The sequence below is a fragment of the Ambystoma mexicanum genome, chromosome 6q (genome assembly GCF_040938575.1).
Source record: "Ambystoma mexicanum isolate Mex_15411 chromosome 6q, UKY_AmexF1_1, whole genome shotgun sequence".
Lineage (NCBI taxonomy): Eukaryota > Metazoa > Chordata > Amphibia > Caudata > Ambystomatidae > Ambystoma > Ambystoma mexicanum.
In genome coordinates, this window is record NC_090937.1 from 61,261,800 (window position 1) to 61,282,377 (window position 20,578).

Genomic DNA, 20,578 nt, shown 5'->3' on the forward strand with positions numbered 1-20,578 from the left:
GAGTCTGAGCACAAGATCTTCAAGGGGGACAACAAGGGATAATGGAGTGTAAGAAAAAGAAAACAAAAAACAGGCAATTACTATTGATTTTTGGTTCAATACTGCCTAAGGAGTGTATTGCTTTCCTCACAAAAAGGCTTACCGTGTCAAAAAAGGTATAAATATTTTCCTTTAAACAGAGCATTCAGTTTGGTATCAAGTCTTCTTAGTAGACAAAATCAACTCTACAATGAGAGAAAGAGAGAGAAAAAGACACACATTCATACATCAGTCGGGTCTGTTCAGCTCTGTGCCATATCTACAATGGGCATCCTATGTAGGACGACTATCACTTGTTGTCTGGCGCTCGGTATTATCCCTAGTGTGACATAGTTAGACTTAGAAATATTTCTAACTCCATTATCTATTTTGTTCTATCTTGATAGCTGTATATTGTCTATTAGCTATAGGGGAACTGTAACGTGCTGAGAGTGCATGGTGTAACAATCCCTGTGTGCAAGAAAAACCTAATGCGCATGCAGCTATTTTATCTTTTTTACTTTTTTGCCAAACTAAAGAGGTTCTAGGAGCTCACAGAAATGTAATTACCTGCATGCAAAAGATATTCTAATGCCCGTAAGGTTTTTCTCCTGCGGGCGTTAAAATTTTCGCTGTCATTCAACTCCCAGCATGCCTTTCCACGAGCCATTAGTATGCAATGTATTCGAAGATGTGATCATAAGCCCCTGCAAACGAAAAAGTGCCATCTAGAGTGCTGCATTTTTACTGCCTTTTTCAACAGCCTCACAAGTGACTACAGACACTATATATTTCCTGGTTTGCTCACCTTACCTCGTGCTTCAGATCGGCAATCGGGTGTACCACTTCTTTCCTGCTATGGCATATTGGCTCGGATTGCTGTGAAAAATTCTGTCCGCCTTGCTGTATTTTTTTCTCGTTCTGCCTTTCCTAAAGTACCCGACGCCGCTGCTCACGTGATATTTTTTGCGTGATGACGTTTACAGCACAGCACATCACGTCCTCTGTTGTTTGTGGGCGTTCATCTAACGTATATGCGTCCGATCTAGATGCGTAACTACAACATCACCCTTAGTTTCAAGCTCCGGCGCCGCGCAGTTCAAGACACTGCTTGCCATATGCGCGCTCTTTCGTTAACCGCCATGCCAATTTTCCCCTTACACGCTGTAAGTCATCGACCAGCTTCGGTTGGGCATTTCGAATAGCAGTATTACATTTTAATGTACCTTCCATGTACTAAATGCAAGCTGATCTCTTGGTTCCATATGGGAGGACGGAAATATCTCGTGTTGTTGGTCTTCTACTTGCTTCTTTGTATCTGTGCTGTGTATGTTACTCATGGCTCCTAGTCATGGCTGCGTTTGACCAAAGAGTATTATAAGGGACTGGCATGTTTGGAGCTCTAGGTTGGTTCCATATATCCCTAATGATTGTAACTATGTTTGAATAGAAGTATGCCTACCTGCACGCGTCATCTCATCAGAAGCTACTCCAAGTGATCATTTCGTTCAAACCTGTTTCTGATGCTTTGGTTAGAAAAATTAACCATTGTTCCGGGAAGAACAATTGTGCTACTCTATCATTCGTTCTGACTTGTTGCCAAAGTATGGTCCATTTCAATGTATCACTGGAGTGTTCCATTGTCACAAAATGAGGAACGAGGGGAGCTGTTAAAGCCTTATTTTTGATGCAACTACAGTGCTCACTGATCCGTTGTTTAGCCTTCCTATCCACAAGAATGAGACTGGTCTGCACTTGCCAAGGGAACATTACAAATCCTTTTATTGAGTTGTGATAATGTTTTGTTTTCAGGATACATTAGATAAGTGTTAATTATCAGTATTATTATGGTATTTATTGAGCACTGACCTAGCTTCGGGAAGCAATGGAGCGTTTTACAATCGTACAGGAAAGAATATAGTGACGGAAGCAGAGAAACGAGTGAGTGTGGGTGGCTAATAGGGTAGGGTGGGCAATTTGTCAGCAAGGGATCTACAAGCAACCAGGGGAGGAATCAGATCACCCAGTCTGTTAGGGTGAGGCATGGAGGGTGTGGACCTAGGTGTTGGGGAGGAGGCATTCCTTGAAGAGGAGGGTCTTGAGCTCCTTCCTGAAATGTAGAAGTGAGGGGCGAATCTGATTTTGGCAAGGGAGGAGATTGCAGAGTCCTGGGGCGTCTACGGGTGCTTTCCTTCCTGCACCGGGGGGAGTTAAAGTCTGCACATGTCCTTTCTTCTGGTAGATCGTAGGCCTCCAAAGATGCAGGGATTCTCAGTGAGGTAGCTTGGGAGCTTCAGGGTGACAGCCTTGTAGATGATGCAGCAGGATTTAAAGAGGAGACAGGCATGCAGTGGGAGCTTGTGCAGGTCGATGAGGGTCGGGTGATGCGGTCGACTTTGTGGAGTCCTTTGAGTCATGCTATAGTATGCAGGACATATCTCAGGGGTGTCTGAGTAGTCGCTGGAAGGCCTTCCAAAGGGCATTGCCACCATCCAGGTGGGAGAGGACCAAGGCATGGAATGCAGATCTTCTGGGATGAAGACCTGGATTTGCTGCAGGTGAGACAGTTTGTACCAAGCCGTTTGTGTCTTCCTTGCAATGCGCTGTTTGAATCAGAGGTGTCTGTCGATGTTAAACCCCGGGGACTTGGTGCAGGTGGCCAGCTGGGGTTGTGTTGTTCGTCAGCAGTAGGAATTCAGTCTTGGAGAGGTTGAGCTGTAGGTACGAACTGGACACCCAAAACTGGAGCAATGAGAGGCAGGCCGACCGTGAGCCCTTGGAGGCATTCAATGGAGGATATCTTGAGGTAGAGTTGCGTGTCACCTTCATGTTGGTGAATGCTGGATGCAGCAAGGAGGGTTCTGAGTGGCTCCATGTAAAGATTGAAGATCACAGGGGAGAGAGTGGAGCCTAATGATCCTACGTGCATGATGCATTTTTCTCTGCCTTGCAAAAGGTTGTGTGTTGCGGGGGGAAAAAATAAGTCTTATGTGTAAGATGAGTTTTGACTAAGTGGTTGTAATTATTCAATCCCATGAAATGAAAGACATTCCGAAGATGTGCTGCTTTTAAAGTGCTAACTATTCCACATACCATCCGTCCCACCCTCTGTCCCAAATTGGGTAAAAGTCTAAGATGTTCTCTGGGATTTGGTAGCACAGGTAGGGATCTACATCAAGGAGTATTTTACACTGGGCCAAGGGGTTGCATCTGAGTCACTTCAAAGATTAATCTTTATGATGGTGGTTAGACTTATTTAAATATTTAGAAATGCACTTTGGAAAGAGAAAGTAAATCACATTTTTTTTTCTTCAAATGAGACTATTGAAATTGTTTTCGAGAGCAGTACAACCAAACTGCCTACTTTTGAGGCCACAGAAAAAATAAGATGAATGTTACAAAGGCATTAACACAGGTTGGGAAGTCCGAATCAGTCTTCAAGCTTCCGTAAACAAAACACAACCATTGAACCTTGAACTTTAACCCCGCTCCTGTCCTGCCCTCTCACCCCTACTTTGGCTGTTTCCCCCTCTGCTATGCTTGGCATGTCATACTGCAGCAGTGTTTGCTTGCATCGGAGCCCCGTGAGATTCTGGGCCCTTACTGGCAGTCCCTTTTGCCCCTTGTAATCATTTGCGTTCCCACTGGAGCGTGGTGTTTTTCCTATGATTCTCCTGGCACTTTCAGTCCAACTCTCAGGCGAAGTATAGACTCGGGTTACCTCGGGTGACACATATTTATTAACCAACTAAGCCCATTCCAGTTCCAGGGATCCTCCAACCCCGTGGAGCCCCGCTGTTATTCGTGTTCCATTGCATACATACTTTAAGCCACACTAATCCATTCCTTTTTGCTTTGGGTGTGCACATTTTCCACTGGGTCGTCAGACATGACCTGGCTGCCAGTAGTAGGCCCGCCGCCATCTGGGAAAGCCTGGGGAAACTCCCCCCTCCACCCCTTCTAGTCCGAACAGGACCAACAAAAGGAGCCTTCACTCTAGGGATGCCATCGAGCTCCTTCATCCATCCCAGACTTACATCCCAGAACACCTGGACCCTAGGGCACCCCCACCACATGTGCCAGTAATCTGCCCTTGTCCCACATTCACACCAACACAAGGGGCTGACACACTGGTACATCCTGGAGTCTAACCAGGTCGTACTGCCATCTGTGTAGGAGCTTGATTGCATGGAGTTTGTATTTGCAGGATATGGACGCCCGGGAGGCCCCCCTGCAGAGTTTATCCCAGATAGGTTGGTTCAACCCCCTCATCCCCTCACATGTCTCTCTCCCATCTTTCCCTTAGTTTTACCATGGACTCCTTGCCTTGTTCTACTTGGGCTCTGTACATGGCCGAGATCAGCCCTTTCCCCTCAGCCCGGGTGTCTAGGAGCCTGTCAAAAGGGTTGAGGTCCCTCTAAGTCTGTTCCCTAGGGCCCTCCCTCATCAATACCCCCTTAAATTGAGATAGAGAAGGACCGGGAGTCTGCCAATGCTCAAAGCCTCTTCGAATTCTTGAAGTGTAATGAATCTTCCCTCCCTTCAGAGCGGTCTGATCCTCTCTAGTCCCGCCTCAAACAGGACTGAAATCTCTCTGGATTCTCTATAGCGTCTTTCACTCCCGATACCAAGATATGTCCCAACGGAGATGGCCATGTTGTGACCCCTCCCATTTTCGTACCCTTCTTCCAAACATGCCAGATTGTTCCCAGAATCGGGTGTTCCCGAATCTTACATGGTATCTTATTTTTGGGGACCCATAGTCATTGCCCGACAGTCGCCGAGTGCATGTGTGTGTTGTCTAAAGCGATCTATTGGAGATCTTGTTGTGCTCTTAGGTGGGGTGTCAGGACTCTAGGTTAAGCAGCCTTTATAGAAAAGTTTAAGGTCTGGTAAACCCACCCCTGCTTTTTCTTTAGGAAGGCAGAGGGTCCCCGTGGGGATCCTGGCTTTTTTCCCCCATGCCATAAGAATTTCAGCATGGTGCCGCCAACATCCCCAAAGAACGAGTCCGGTATCTGGATGGGTACCATCTGGAACAGGTAAAGAATCTTTGGGTGGCGAACCATTTTGACGGTGTTAAGCTGTCCCAGCCAGACGACCGTGAGCTTGCTTCATTGCTCCAGGTCTTGTTTTAGTTTGCCCATCAATAGGCCAAAATTAGCCTCAAAAAGCTCTCCAAGGTCCCTAGTTACATTAATCCCCAGATACCTCAAGGGCCCCAGACTGACTTGCACTCCCAGGGGTGTGAATCTGGCTACGTTCCGGTCTCCAGTCTTGTCTAAGGGGAGGAGGACCGACTTGGATCGAGTAATCTTAAATCTGGATATGGTCCCATATTGTTTGATCAGTTGGATCACCATAGGTACTGAGGTCAGTGGGTTCACCACATGTAATAACATCTCATCAGCATATAATACTACCTTATACTTATGTCCCCCTGCCCCCCCACAATGAGTCCCTCAACTTTAGGTTCTCCTCTGATCCATCTGTACAAGCGGTTCTAGGGAAAGGACAAAGAGGGTCGGTGAAAGGAGGGCTCCCCTGTCTGGTTCCTCTCCCCAGGCTAAACCAACACGAGTACCCACCGTTAACTGTGACACAAGCCCTTGGTGATACACTGCCATAATGCCCAGTAGGAGCCTGTCCCTGATGCCAAATTTGACCCAGGAGCACTTTCAAGGAATCAAACTTTACCCTGTCAAATGCCTTTTCGGTGTCCACTGGGAGAAAGGCGGGGTCCGCTGCTGCCCCAACTGCCTCATGTAGTAAGTGCAGGGACTTCCTCCTCGTGTCCGCCCCGTCTGCTTTTGATGAAACCCACCTGGTCTGGGTGTATCAATCGAGGCATATGTTCTTCCAGCCTTGTCGTAAGCACCATAACGTATATTTTGGCATCAATATTAAGAAGGGAGATGGGCCGATAAGACCCACAGGACATGGGATCCCTCTCCTCCTTGGGTTATTACCATAATGAGAGCTTGCGAGAACGTGTCATGAGATACCTCCGTTTTCAAGTATATCGTTGAAGAGTTCCGTCATGAAGGACAGGAGAGCTTCAAGGAATGATTTGTAAAAACCGATCGAGAACCCATCTTCACCGGGTGTCTTGCCCTGGGGCATCCACGTCATCTCCTCTCCGGTTATGGGGCCTCCAGTTCCCTGGACTCCACTCTGGATCATGTGGGCAGTTGGATGTCTGCCAGGTATGGGTCAATTCTCTCTGCCTCCTGGGTGGAAACCGACTTATAGAGTCTCGTAAAAGGAGGCAAAAGTCTCTAGTACCTGTTCGGCGTAGACACTGGTACCTCATCTTTCCTGATGACTTCAGAAACATAACTCTCAACTCGTCCCCATAGCCTGGCCGCCAACAGTGCATCTGCCTTGTCCCCCTTGTCATAGAGTTTTTTCTTGAGGAATTGCAAATTCCGAATAATTTTCCCTTCCTCAAGTAGTCTCAGCTCTTCCCTCTTAACCCCTCGCATCTGCAAGGTAACCTTGCTTGCCCTCGACTGCTGACTGTGCCTGTTTCTCCAGTGTGAGAATCTTCTACTGAAATCCTCATTCAATAATGGTCCGATCCCTCTTTTTTCGTGCCCTCTCTCTAATCAATCCACACCAGGTCGCCTTGCCCGCTTCCCAACAATTCTCTTTGCTGCCTCCCCCATATTATTTATTTATTAGCATTTATAAAGCATGCAGCAGCCCTTTGGCATTGTGGCGCTGTTACAGAGATACTTGCCGGTTACAAAGAATAGAATAAGCTTAGTGGTTACATAGGATGCAAAAAACTTAGTTACAAGGTATAATTGATATAGCGATTTGGGGAGTGTGTGGGAGCAGACTATGGATGGCAAGGCAGGGTGGGTAGGGGAGAAAGCAAAGAGGGTGGGGAAGCTGAAGGTGCTATCTGAATACGGTGGTTTTGAGGGTTTTGCAAAATATGGTAAAGAGTTCCCTGATCTGTTTGCAACTTCTCCTGGAGCACTTGGTCTTTAATCAAGGATTCATTGCACCATCACCTCAAGCCCTTAGGATTCCTTACCAACCAACCCAGGTCCATTGTCACCAGCTCATGATCATTCCAAGAAATTGGGTGGCTCTCTGACCTCTGGGCGACGTCCCATAGGTCTCTTGAAATGTATAGGTAATCCATTCTTGTGAATGTTTCTTTGGGGCAGGGGGAATAATGTTTAGTCCCTCTCCTGCAGGTGGAATTAACGCCCTATGTCTCTCAGACTATGCAATTCTACAGTCTCCCCAAACACCCCATGGTGTGGCCTCTGAAGCCCTTGTCACCTTTCATGTGAAGTCTGCCTGTCCAATGCCACATCAGCCCAGGTGTTAGTCACCTCCCAGAACTAGGTGTCCAGAGCTCTCACACAGTTTCTTGGGGAGTGTACCCTTTGTGAATCTCAGTTGTCCCAGGCTGGGTGCGTAGATCGTGGTGAACATAAAGTTCACCTTCCAGATACTTCCTGATACCAGAAGGGCTGGCCCATCCACATCTGACCACACCTTTGAGACCACCGTTCTGAGTGTCCTCCGTACCAGGATCCGCACTCTCGTTCTCCTGCAGGGGCCAAAGCCCCAGATGTCGTGTCCCACTGCCCCATTCAGGATTCTCCTCTCTTCACCCTTCATGAATTTAGTCTCCTGCAAGAGTGCGTCAAGCCATGACCTACAGAATTCCCTCGCCACCAATGATCTTTGTAGGGGAATTAAGGCCTTTACATTCAAGGTACCTACACTCAGGGAACCCATTTGCTGCTCATCAGTAGGTGCTGTCGTCATGTTATCCCACTGCCAATGCCCTCTACTCCACTTGCTATGCCGCTTTATCGTGCACATATTGTCATGAACCAAACCACACTTCAACATAACTAAGAGCCAACATCCCCCTAGCCCGCCCCCTCCATCCACCTTCCCCTCGCCTCCTTGGCTCTCGGCCTGCCCCCAAGATTCACCCTAGGATATGGCCGAACCACCAACCTGACCCGTCATGAAGGTTGTTGCCCATTAGCAGCTTTGAGACCCCACTCGCCCCACACCGATTTCTACATTTGACACCAACAGCATACAATCGCCTCAACCCCCCCTTGCATGCCCCCCAGTACTCAACCCCTCAGTAAATAAAAGGCAGCCAGATGCTTCAGCATTTCCACCCCACGCTCTCCTGACCTTAAGGCTGATTTACAAATCTGTACCCGCTTCCTGGAGAATTCAAGTTCCGGCTGCCGGTGATTTACTCGGTTGTCTGTATTTCCGGGCCCCTGCTTCCTTCTCAGGCCCTGAAGTTGCCACTGTCTTCCCTCAGCACCTGTCTCCTGCGAGCCCAAGGGAGCCGCTGCGTCCCCCAGGAGTTTGTTCTTGGCTCCATTTATCTCCTTCTCAGTAACCAATGTATGCCTATGTGCATTGGTTTCGAAAGAACTGGAACTCCCATCTGTATCGGATGCCTTTGTCGTTGAGCCACCTGGTGAGGGCCTGGCAGAGCCTTCTCTTGGTGAGGGTCAGGGATGATGAATCCTAAAAGATTGTGATCCTGGCTCCGCCATAGGTGACTGGCCCCACCTTCTCTGGCCTCAAGAATTTAGTCTGGATAATTGTGGAATCAAACCAGGACAGATCTGCGGTCCCCAGGGGTACCACCCGCTCTGTGTACCCTTTCAATTTTGGGTTCACCTATGGAGTCGTTCCCCAAAATGAGTTTTATGATTTTGTACAGATTCCTTTTCAGGTCCCTCTCCGTCTCTCCTTCCTTGTCCGGTATCCCGAAGATCCTGCAATTGTCTCTCTTCTCTCTACTCTCAAAATCGTCAATTTTCAGGGAGATCACGGGTGCAGTCCCAGGTATGGAGGATCCCTGCACCCCCCCCCAGGTGAGTTCTGTGAGGCCTGTGCCAATAAGGAGGCACACTATCCGCAGCTGGATTGTGGCTGTTTACGCTGGGCCACTCTTCTGAAGGTGGGCACGTGCCCCAATCCAGGGGGTGCGCTCCCTCTTAGGCCTTTGTACTGCACTCTGGCCTTGGTGATGGGTGGGTTGCCCCAGGTGCTTGGGGGTGGGGGGGGTCTCCCACTCTGCTTTAGATGATACAGGAGGGCTGTTGGGTCTTCCTCTGATGCTCCAGAGCCCCCTCCCCCCTTTGTTCTGGCCCCCAGGGCCCCTACGCCATGTCCTTCTGCGCATTGTCTGTCTCGCTGAGGAGCTCCTTATTTCCCACTGTCTACAGGGGTGGGCACACACCTTGTGTACTGAGGTACTGCTAGTACCTGGGTCCAGGGGTCCCAGGCCTGCCTCGTCCACTGCCTCTTTCTGCAGGGTGTGGGGGCCATGTGTAGATACCATGGGGCCTCTTCCTGTTCTGCCCCTGACTTTGGCGGGGCCCCGGCGAGAAAGGCCCTGGGCCTCTGTGGTGGCCGGTGAGGGGAGCTCCCCTCAATCATGTTCTGTGGGGGGGGTGGGCCGCTGGCCGCAACTCTCAGGGCAACAAGCGGGCGGGGGCGGTCTTCCAGTACATCAGGAGCACGCTCCCCCCCCCTTTTGTTGATCCAGACCCCCCTGGGCCCCTGCAGCGTTTCCCTTTGTGCACAGTATGTCTCGTCGTGGAGCAAGAGGCTCCGTATTGCCCACTATGGCCAGGGGGGCAGGCACAAGCCCTGGTGTCAGAGATCCACAACCCCATGTGCTGGAGCACCGTTAATATCTGGGGCCTCAGGCCTGTGCTGTCTGTTGCTCCTTTCCAGTGGGTGGGACCAGGTGTGGATCTTGCGGGGCCCCCTCCGGTCTGCCCCTAGTTGTGATGGGGCCTCTAGGAGAAAGGCTCCGGGTCTCTGAGGTACCCGGGGAGGGAGCACGCTCTCCTGTCACGCTCTGAGGAGGGAGGGGCTGCTGGCCGCAACTTGCGGGACTACAGGTGGGCAGGACGCAGTCCACCTGGATCCCCAGGTTGGGTGGGGCACCCACCTGCTGCTCATGGTGTCCTGGGCGGGGTGGGGCTCTCTCCTCTGCACCGCAGAGTCCCTCATGTTGCTAACCTGCAGCACTCCGTTGGGTGCACCGGCTGCTGCGGGCGGGAAATGTTACTTTCACTTTCCCGCTGTCAGCGCGGCCAGCCCGTATTCCTCTTCTATGGCACGGATCGTGCCCGTTATTGAAGCTCGGGGTGCCTGGGATGATCTCCGACTACTTGCCCTCAGCATTGCATGCCACAGGGGATGGGGGTGTCTAGAAGTGGGGGCTCAGATCACTTTCCGGACCTCACAGGCCGTGACCACACGGCTAGGCTGGCATATTCCATGCGCCCCCTGGTGGCCAATCCTAAATGTAATATTTTAATATACAATAGGGGAGGGAGGCTCCATGCTTTCATGGCCATCCCAGGCTGGTAAGCCAGAATAATGGTTCTAAAAATCCTCTGTTGCGCTTGGGATTTAAAAGTGCTGCAGAGGCAGCCGACTTTCATCATCGTAGCAGCTGCCTCAACAATGGCTCTACAACTACTATAAACAGCTACTGTGGGGATTTAGTCGGAGGTTCTACACCTGCCACCTCAGTGGCTCCCATATGTGGTTCTGGAGAGTTGCCCCTGGAAAGAGCAGAAAGGGGGGGGGGAGGCATTTTGCTGAATGCAAACTGTATGTCCCAGAAACTAGCACATATTTCCAGCAATAACCAAGTGCAGCAGAAAATAATGAGTTTAAGCGGGAATCGCAAAACAAAATATACTGCAGAGATTCTCAGTGGACATTCATTTGACCCTTTCCGGTGCCCGAGGTGTATTGCAAAGTTTCCTGTCAAAATTGCACTATTGCATTCTTCAAATACTGCACCTCTATTGCCATTGGGTGCACCGCGCACATTTTTTAAATTTTCTGCAGTTTGTGTTTCCAACCGAAGGCATCTAGCAGGACAGTACCTTACCAGTTTATTTCTCAAATATCTAGGCCAGGCATTCTAAAGTCTTGAACTCTATCCGCACTCCCACCGGCAACCAATGAAGCCGGTGAAGCAGAGCAGCGGAAGGAGACAGTCGGGGAAATAGTCGAGCCGTCGCATCCAGAAGAACATGTAGTGTCCAATGCAGACATGGTTAGCGAAACGGTGGTCTCAGGCAAGCAGACAGTGGGGTGATCTAGTGGTTGTTTCGCTAACCCTGGTTCAGGCTCTTCGCTGGTGGTCCAAGGACAACCTGTTAAAAGGAAAACCTTTTCGCGCTCCACCAGCCCAAGCGATCCAACTACGGACGCCTCTCTCGCCGGTTGGGGGGCGCACTACCTCCACCACACAGCCCACGGACAGTGGACACCCGCTACTGCCAAAAGGCATATCAACTTCCTGGAGCTCTTGGCAGTCCTCAAACCTCTTCAGGCTTTTCATCAACAACTCCAGGGTCGGACAGTGCAGGTCCTCACAGACAGCACAACGGCCATGTTCTATCTGAACAAGCAGGGAGGCACTCTCTAAATCTGTCCAAACCATCCCAGAAGATATGGAGGTGGGTACTCGAGCAGAACATCCCAACATGTTCCAGGGGAACTAAATTGTCTGGCAGACACCCTCTACCAGAAGAACGCAAGTGGCAAATCGACAGATATCCTAGACCGAATATTCTCACTATGGGGTCACCCCCCACTAGACTTGTTTGCTACAAAGCTAAACCCTCAATGCCCAGACTTTGTGTCCAGGTTTCCCCAGCTAGGGTCCAAGGGGAACGCCCTGTGGATGAACTGGACATGATTTTCTTAGGCTTCCCGGCCCCCTCATCTCCACCCTGATCCTGGTTTCTCCTAGGTGGGGGATACATGTCAGGGTTCCATTGGATTCCTCTTTGTCTGATCATAGATTGGTCCCACACAGGAAGAAACATTCCCGAATACCTAGTAGATATAACAGTTTACGTTAACCTTGGAACCCTGGTTCGTCATTGTTTACGCGTCCTTTCAGAGAACGCTATGTGTTGCCTTTAAGATGCTGGCGCCCTTTGCATTCACGTAGGCGTTCAGGCTTACGGCGGCGCGTTGTGCGTGCGGTCAGCTGATCTGTATTTAAGCTCCGCCCCAGCACACAGCGACGCTTCTGATTTTGTAATTTTCAAAGCTACGCATCTTATCTTGTCTTCAAGCTCTTTGAACCCCTGGTCTGCTCTGTGACCTTCCTTGCCTCGTTCTTGTCATTTGCTTACTTTATCTGTTGTTGACTCGGAAAGTCCACGAACTGCATTTGCCTCATCCCTGCACGTCTTACCTGCTTGCTGCCAAACCCGGAACGTCCACGGACTGCATTTGTCTCATCCCTCACGTCTTACCTGCTTATTGCCAATCTCGGAATGGCCACGGACTGCATTCGCCTCATCCTTGCACGTCTTACCTGCTTGCTGCCAAACCGGAACGTCCACAGATTGCATTCATCTCATTCCTCAAGTCTTACCTGTTGGTTGCCAAAACAGAACGGCTATTGGACTGCTTCAACTCCACCCATCGTCACTTCTTCCCGCTCTTACCTTACAGCTCAAAGAATCTAAGGAACTTCAAGACATTAGCGTATCGGTGCAAGGATCAAAGGACATTAGCGCAACCGTGCAAGGATCAAAGGCTCTTTAGGCGTCCTCGTGCCGGCGGGAATAGGAAACAAGACATTGTGTTCCCAGGACTACTACTCCATTACAACAGTCTCATCTTCAGAATCCATTCAGACCACTTATTGGTAAGCACACTGTCTGGTTCTTCCTTTGTCTTACTATCCTGTACTCATGGTAATAGTCACCTCTCTTGTTTCAGGATACTCACCAATTTAGCTTAGAACTTGTCAGTCCCAGTCTACCTTTCTTGCTTGTGATTATCTGCTCATCACCTTGCTTAGATATTTCGTTGTCTTGAGTCCTATGTTAATACTTGGTTAATTTCTCTTGCAGCCAGCCGTCTGGGTACCAGGGTGTACCAATATTTTCGGGCAATACTCAACTCAATCTGTCCTTTTGTAGTCTTGAGGGGTATATTGTCAGAAAGACTCAATTGCATCATGACGTGTCAAGCCACCACTGCTGGATTTAGCCCTTGGGCCCTAACAATATGGCCCTGGTTTCCACATCTGCTCAATCTGGCGATGTGCGACCCCATCCAGCTCCTGTGCCTGCACAACATGTTGACACAACACAAGGGGGAATCCCTCCACAATCAATGAACTTGGCAGCTTGGCTCCTGAAGTCATACAGTTTGGCCACTTACACCTTCCACAAAGGTGTATGGATATCCTGAAAGAGGCACAAACGCCCAACACCAGGCACTGTTATTTTAATAAGTAGAAAAGATGTGTGATATGGTGCGCATCACAATCACTAAACCCAATGGACTGTTCTCCAGCTAACATTCTATACTACATGCTTAACTTACTAGAGTCTGGCCTAGTATTCAATTCCTTAAAGGTACATCTGGTGGCCCTATCTGCTTACACCACTTCTTAGAACAAGGCATCCTGGTGGAAAGTCCCTGCCATTAAGGCCTTCATGGAAGGGGTAAAGAGGCTATACCCCCCCCCCCCCAAATTTCCAACCTTCCCCCGTGTTGGGATCTCAATGCTGTGTTCTCCAAGCTCATGGGACTCTCCCGCTCTTACCTTACAGCTCAAAGAATCTAAGGAACTTCAAGACATTAGCGTATCGAGCATAGGCTCGACGATTACCCGTCGAGCCTATGCACAAAGCCAGCCTAAAGCATCTTACCTATAAAATTGCATTCTTGGTAGCAATCGCCTCCATAGGACGAGTCAATGATCTACATGCTTTATCTGTACAAGACCCCTTTTTCATCATACACAAGGACAAGGATGTCCTCCAAACACATCCTAGGTTTTCACTTAAATTCATTTCAAAGTAAACCAATCCATAGAACTTACCACCTTCTTTCAGAATCCATCAAACTCGGTAGAAAGAAGCCTCCATACACTTGATGTACGGAGGGTGGTCTTGTACTATGTGAACAAAACAAAACCCCTAAGGAAAACAGACCAACTCTTTGTTTCCATGGCGCCTGGTAAAGAAGGCGATCACATATTAAAGGGCGTCATCTCCAGATGGATAGTCCAATGCATACAACCTTTTACCCCAAGGGCACACACTACCAGAGGTACAGGGGCTGCCTTCGCTTTCATTTCAAACGTCCCTCTAGACACCATCTGCAAAGCTGCTACATGGCGTTCCATCCATACATTCACACAACATTACTGCATTGGCACATTCACAGGTGGGACAAGTGATTCTAAAACATCTCCTTGCCGCTGTACCTTCTAACTTCCCACCTTCTGCAGATACTGCTTGCTAATATATGCAGAGCATGTGATCTAAGCATGGAGCATGTGATCCACAACCTCCAGAAGGGATACATTACTCACCGTAATCTTATTTCTGGTGCTTGTATCTGCTTAGATTCCCACGCGCCCATCCTTCCTCCCCTACTGGAGTAGAAGACGCATATGTTTTCTGGGTTATCTCCGTTTCTGCTTTACAACATCTGTACTTGCGCTATCCTTCATGCAACCTAATGTCAGAAACAAACATTCTAAGGGACCTCGACGCGTGAAGGGCCATGGGTACAGTACACGTCACACTAGGGATAGTATTACTAATCACGCCCTGTTGACGTCAGTTTTTCAATTTGGGACTATGCAGAGCATGTGAATCTAAGAAGATGCAAGCACCAGAACAAGTTACTCTTACCTGGTAGCGTTCTTTCGGTGGGATGGTCAGACGACCTATTCCATATCTATGACAGTAATCACCACAGCTGTGCTGCTTCGGAAAATCTTTTTGCGTCCTGTGTCGATGACGTCGATACGCTATCCTCGAGGGCCTCCGTCGAGCCGACGTCACCGGATGTTATAAGTAGGACGCACGACGCCCATAGCCTCAGTTGTAGTTTTTTCCCAGAACGTGTGGCACCAATCGTCTGCCAGTATGACCACAGAAAGCCTTGCGGAAACGTAAGCTGCAATCGCATAAGAAATTCTGTAGCGGGGAAGGCAGGGAGGGAGCGATATGGAATACGTTGTCGGACCATCCCATCGAAAGAACTTTACCAGGTAAGAGAGTAATTTGTTCTTCGAAGGGATTGGGTCCTCCGACGTATTCCATATCTATGACAGACTCCCAAAGCAGTACCAACGTAAGGAGGTGGGAAAAGAATATAGAATATACAAATTTAGAATGCCCAATCAAATTGCAGAGTAAAGGACCGCCTTGCCAAAGGCCAGATTCTGCCCATGGATAGAATCTAGGGAGTAGTGACGTACAAAAGTATGGACCGAAGCCCAAGTGGCTGCGTCACAGATGTTACGAATAGGAACACCCCTTGTAGGGCAGTAGAGGCAGCCATACCCCTAGTCGAATGGGCCCATAAGCCTACTGGAGGGTCCTTACCCACCAGGTGGTAACATTCAGAAATTGCCAAGATAATCCATCTAGACAAAGTCTGCTTAGTCACAGCTTGTCCCAAACGCCTTCCAGCGTAACCAATAAAGAGCTGATTGTCCACTCTGACCCGGGACATGCGTGAAAAGTAGAAACTTAAAGCTCTCCTAGGATCCAACCTATGCAGCCTCTCCTTGTCCTTACCAGGATGCGAAGGAGAATAAAATGCTTGAAGAATGACCTTCTGGCTTAAATGAAATTCCAACACCACCTTCGGAAGAAAGGAAGGACAAACTCTATGGACAACCCTGTCCTTATGAAACACAGTGAAGGGTGTCTTAACAGACGGTGCCTGTAACTCAATCACTCTGCGAGCGGAAGTGACCGCAACTAAAAACAGTTTTCAGAGCTAACAGTCTCAAAGGACAAGAATGTAAAGGCTCAAATGGAGCACCCATTAGAAACTAGAACAAGGTTCAAATCCCACCCGGGCACCTGGAAAGGTGACGGAGGGAACACATTAGTGAGCCCTTTCAGAAACTGACAAATTAAAGGGATTCTAAAATAAGAACACTCCTCAGACGAGCGCTTAAATATGGACAACGACGCCAGGTAACCTTTAATGGTACCCACTTGCAAGGGTATCGGGTAATATTATTGTCATCCGCAATTGCTACCGCGGCTGGCGGCTCCTTCCACGTTGGAGGCTAACCGGCAGGTAGAGCGGTGTAGTCCTTTCTTTGTGTCTGGTATCTATTCATGGCCACTCACAGCACTGCCGGAAGTTTATCTGCCCTTCAAGCCCGGCAGTCGCTGCGTTTCAACCTCTTGCTGGTTTCCGCTCCAGCGGCTCTGGTTCTTGCGCTCCCGCAGCGTTTGCCCTCTGCTCGCCTCGGCGTGCGGCGGGTCTTCTCTGCTTGCTCGTCCCTTTCTCTTGGGATAAAGTTTCTTCTACTTACTGGTTGGGCCATTTTGCATTCTGCAGCGGCTTTCCCTTTTCCAGTTTCTTCCTCGCCGATCCCTCGGCATTTCTACGCTTTCTCTTTCTAGTCTCGCCGCTCCGGCGGCGGGCGTTTTTTCTTTTCCACTCTTTGCCGCTCTTTTAACTCGCGGCTCTCCAGTTTTCCCTTTGTCTGTTGTTTTTTCCCTCCTGTAATTTCTCTCTTTTTTACTGTGCCTTTTAAGTCCTTGGCCCGGTAGTTGCTTTGCATTGGGCTTCCTTCCTGTGTTCAACCCTGTGGACCTCGCATCTGCTTCCAGTCCTACCATCTTGGATCTTCACCTACCTCATTGCCAGAAGTATCCTAAGGGTTTTGTCCCACGTGAGTTTTTTTTCCTTCTTGTCCAGCCTGTTCCCGGAAAAGGGGCCCCAGGACGGCTGTATATTCAGCAGTCACTGTGGCTTCTCACCGAGACAGGCAAGTGCTACCTAAAAAAGAACGGGACTACCTGAGCCGGCGGAATCTACGGAACTCGGGCCACTCTGAAGACTCAGGTGAGGAGAGTGTGGAGGGACGGAAAGACGAAGGGGTTCGACAGCTTATGCAGTCACAATTATCCCCATATATATGGTCGCCGTAATTAATATCGGCGGGAAAAGGTTGAGGCGATATTATATGGGTGACCATATATATGGTGACAGGGGCAAAAAAATGTTTTTAAAAAAAAAAGTTTGGGTGTTGCGGGGGTATCCCCCCGCATGTTCCATGCAATAATGTCGCCACAAAAAACGCCAATTTTTCGGTGATATTTTTGCATGGCGAGATTTTTGTGGCGACATTATTACATGGAACCCTTGCAAGCCCCTGTGGGATAAAGAAAGTAAAAAAGACAGAACCACAGGAATGTCACATGAAAAAGGATCCACTTTCTTAACCCTGCACCAGTCGCAGAACATTCTCCAACGGCAACCGTACAGGGCCTTAGTTGCTGGCCTTCTGGCCGAAAGCAAGACCTCCATCACGTCTTCAGGGAGGTCCCAATCCTTATACCTCAACCTTTCAAAAGCCAAGCGTGAAGGTTGAGGGATCTGACCTCTGGGTGGAGAACCTGACCCCCCCTCCCTTGAGAGCAGATCGTCTTGGTAGTGAAGACGACATGGAGGGCAGATGGACAAGTCGAAGGTCCGGGGACCACGCCCTCATGGCCCATGCCGGAGCAATGAGGATCATCCGGGAACCGAACCTCCATAACCTCCGCAGCACTTGCGGGATGACGGGGACTGGAGGAAACGCGTACAGCAGTGGGAAGGACCACTCCACCACGAACGTGCCGCCTAAGGCTCCTTTTGGAGGAAATTCCCGCGAGTAGAACCTTTCGCACTTCCGGTTGACACTGGAGGCGAAGAGATCCACTTGGGACGAAGATCTCCAGGAGAATCTCCTGAGCCGATTCCCACTCGTGAGAGATCGCGCTCTTCCTGCTCAGAGCGTCGCTGTCTCGTTTTCGTCTCCGGCCAGATGAACTGCCAAGATCGAAATTTCCTGCTGGATGGCCCAGAACCAGAGCTGCATCGCCTGCCTGCACAGAGGAAGTGCCCCTGCCCCCCCCTTTTTGTTGAGGTAGTGCATGGCCACTGTGTTGTCTGTCAGAATCAGGACATTCTTTCCTCGCACAGTCGGCAGAAAAGCCTTGTGAGCTAGCCTGACGGCCCTCAGCTCCAACAGATTGATATGGAGTCTGGACTCCGACGGAGACCAACGACCGCTGACTGTCAGTTCATTGATATTAGCTCCCCATCCCGTGAGGGACGCGTCAGTCACGATCGTCACCTCCGGCCATGGTAGCCAAAATGGAGCCCCCCCTCATCAGATTGCCTTAGACGGCCCACCACAGAAGGTCCTGGGCGACCGAGGGCGGCACCTGAACGGGGTCAGACATCCTACCGGAGGACTGCGACCACTGGAGCTTGGTAGCCGATTCCAGAGATCTCATCCGCAACCTGGCCTCTGGCACCAGAAGAATGCAGGATGCCATGAGGCAGAGCAATCTCAAGAACTGGAACGCTGGGAGACTCTGGGCATGTTAAAACTTGTGCACCATCTGCTGAATGTGGTGAGCCCTCACCTGGGGAGGAAAACACAGCTCCAGGGACGTTTCGAGCACTGCTCCGATATACTGGAGCCGCTGAGTTGGCATCAAGTGGGAATTCTTTAAGTTGAGGGAGAAGCCCAGCTTGTGAAAGGCGTGGCAGGTGACGGACAGATGATCCAGACTTACCCGGGAGAGCGCGCCCTGATCAACCAATCATCCAGGTAGGGGTAGACGTGAATCCCCCCTTTCCTGATGTACGCTGCCACCACCACCATGAGCTTGGTGAAGACCCTCAGGCAGAGGTCAATCTGAACGGCTGGACCCGAAACTGAAAGCGCGAGTCACCAACCGCGAACCTCAGGTACTTCTTGTGCCTGGGATGGATCGGCACATGAAAATAAAGGTCCTTGAGGTCTAGAGACACCAACCAGTCCTGAAGTTGAAGGGCCAGGAGGACTTGAGAAAGAGTAACCATCTTGACTTGTCCTTCTTGAGGAGCTTGTTCAAACGCGCAAGTCCATGATGGGTCTCAATCCCCCGTCTTTCTTTGAAATCAAAAAATAAGGGGAATCCCATCCCTTGTTCCTCTCCCCAACAGGCACCAGTTCTATGGCGCCTTTCTCCAGCAGGGATTGCATTTCCTGCGCAAGGAGCGGATTCAGACTCTTCAAAGAGAGATTCCCTGGTGGATTGTCGTGAGGCCTCTGCCGGAAAGGAAGACAGTAGCCGTGGGCTATGATCTCCAGAACCCACACATCTGAAGTAATGGCACGCCATCTACCAGATGATGCGCCAGCCTTCCCCCAACCGGAAAAGCATGGTCCTCATGACTGAGCTGAAGAGGCAACTGCTCGCACAGCCTTCGCACCTCGAGTACCTTGTTTTCCACCTCTGGCACTCCTACGGTTGCCCCTTTGACTAGCAGCTCCTCTCGATTTACTAAAGGACGAGTAATATCGAAGGGAACCTCCCCTCCATTGCTGTCCACTAGGACGAAAAGGCAGAGGTTGGTGGACTGCAGCGCCAAACGACTTTGCTGCAGGTTTGGAGGTCTGCAACCTCTCAGGACTCTCGTCAGCCTTGCTGCCAAAAAGATGTTCACCATCAAAGGGCATGTTGAGGAGGCAGGCCTGCACATCAGGAGCAAAACCGACTTCCGCAAACCTGCGTATTACGTTGCTCGTCACCATGGACCGGCTGACGCAATCAACCATGTCCAGACCTATCTGAACGGATTCACACATGGCATCCTTGCCATCCTGCATGATAGCAAGGAAACCATACTGTTCCTCCCCCTCAGGAATATGATCAGCCACTAAGGAAATACAGTTCCACATAGTGTGCATGAAATGAGACAAGGCACAAATGGAGTTGGCAGCATGAAGCGCCATACCCCCAGAAGAAAACACCTTTGTCCAGCCGTCAAAACATTTGTCGTCCCTATCAGGAGGGATGGTAGGGTACGACGCCTGCTTTGCTGGGGCCGTAGCCGCCTGCACCACCAAACTCTCCGGAGTAGGGTGCGTGGTCAAGTAGCAGGGGTCGTCACTGGCTGGGCGATATTTCTTCGGCAAGGACGTGCTCACTGCCGGGAGACTCTCCGGGGAAGTCCAAGCCGCAGCCACCCTTCTCTGCAAGGCCATATGGAATGGCAGCACCGGGTCAGTTGGAGGACCCTGGTCCAGGATATCAGTCAGGTCATCCTGCTGAAAATCCCCAGGGGGGGGGGGTCAGACCACCCCAGGTAATCCGTGACCCTCAACATGAGGCGCTGATATGAGGATTCGGCATGCGTGCCAGGCGCAGGCCTACCAAACTCCACCTCCGGAGAGGTGTCGAGACCACTGGCGTCGTGCAGCGACTGACGCAGGTCCTCAAGTTGACTATGCCCAGAAACAATGGCATCAGGAGCCTCTGCAGGAACCTCACCTTCCTCAGACCCCTCATCCACCTCAGAAATATACTCCAGAGGCTGGAAGGAGGGTACAGAAAAAGGCACAAAGACATGTTTTGCCTTGGACAGAGCCTTTCTGGGGGGTTCCGCCGTGCCACGGGGCACCACCGACAAAGCCACCTCGAAAGGGGTCGAGGGCGTCGATGGAATCGGCGTCGACGTAGAG

At 50.2% G+C, this 20,578-nt stretch overlaps 1 protein-coding gene across 1 annotated transcript in view; it reads left to right on the plus strand.

Annotated features, from left to right (window-relative positions):
- GRHPR (glyoxylate and hydroxypyruvate reductase) overlaps nt 1-20,578 on the plus strand; it is a 315,324-nt gene that overhangs the window by 253,048 nt on the left and 41,698 nt on the right. The gene's annotated exons all lie outside the window — the stretch shown is intronic.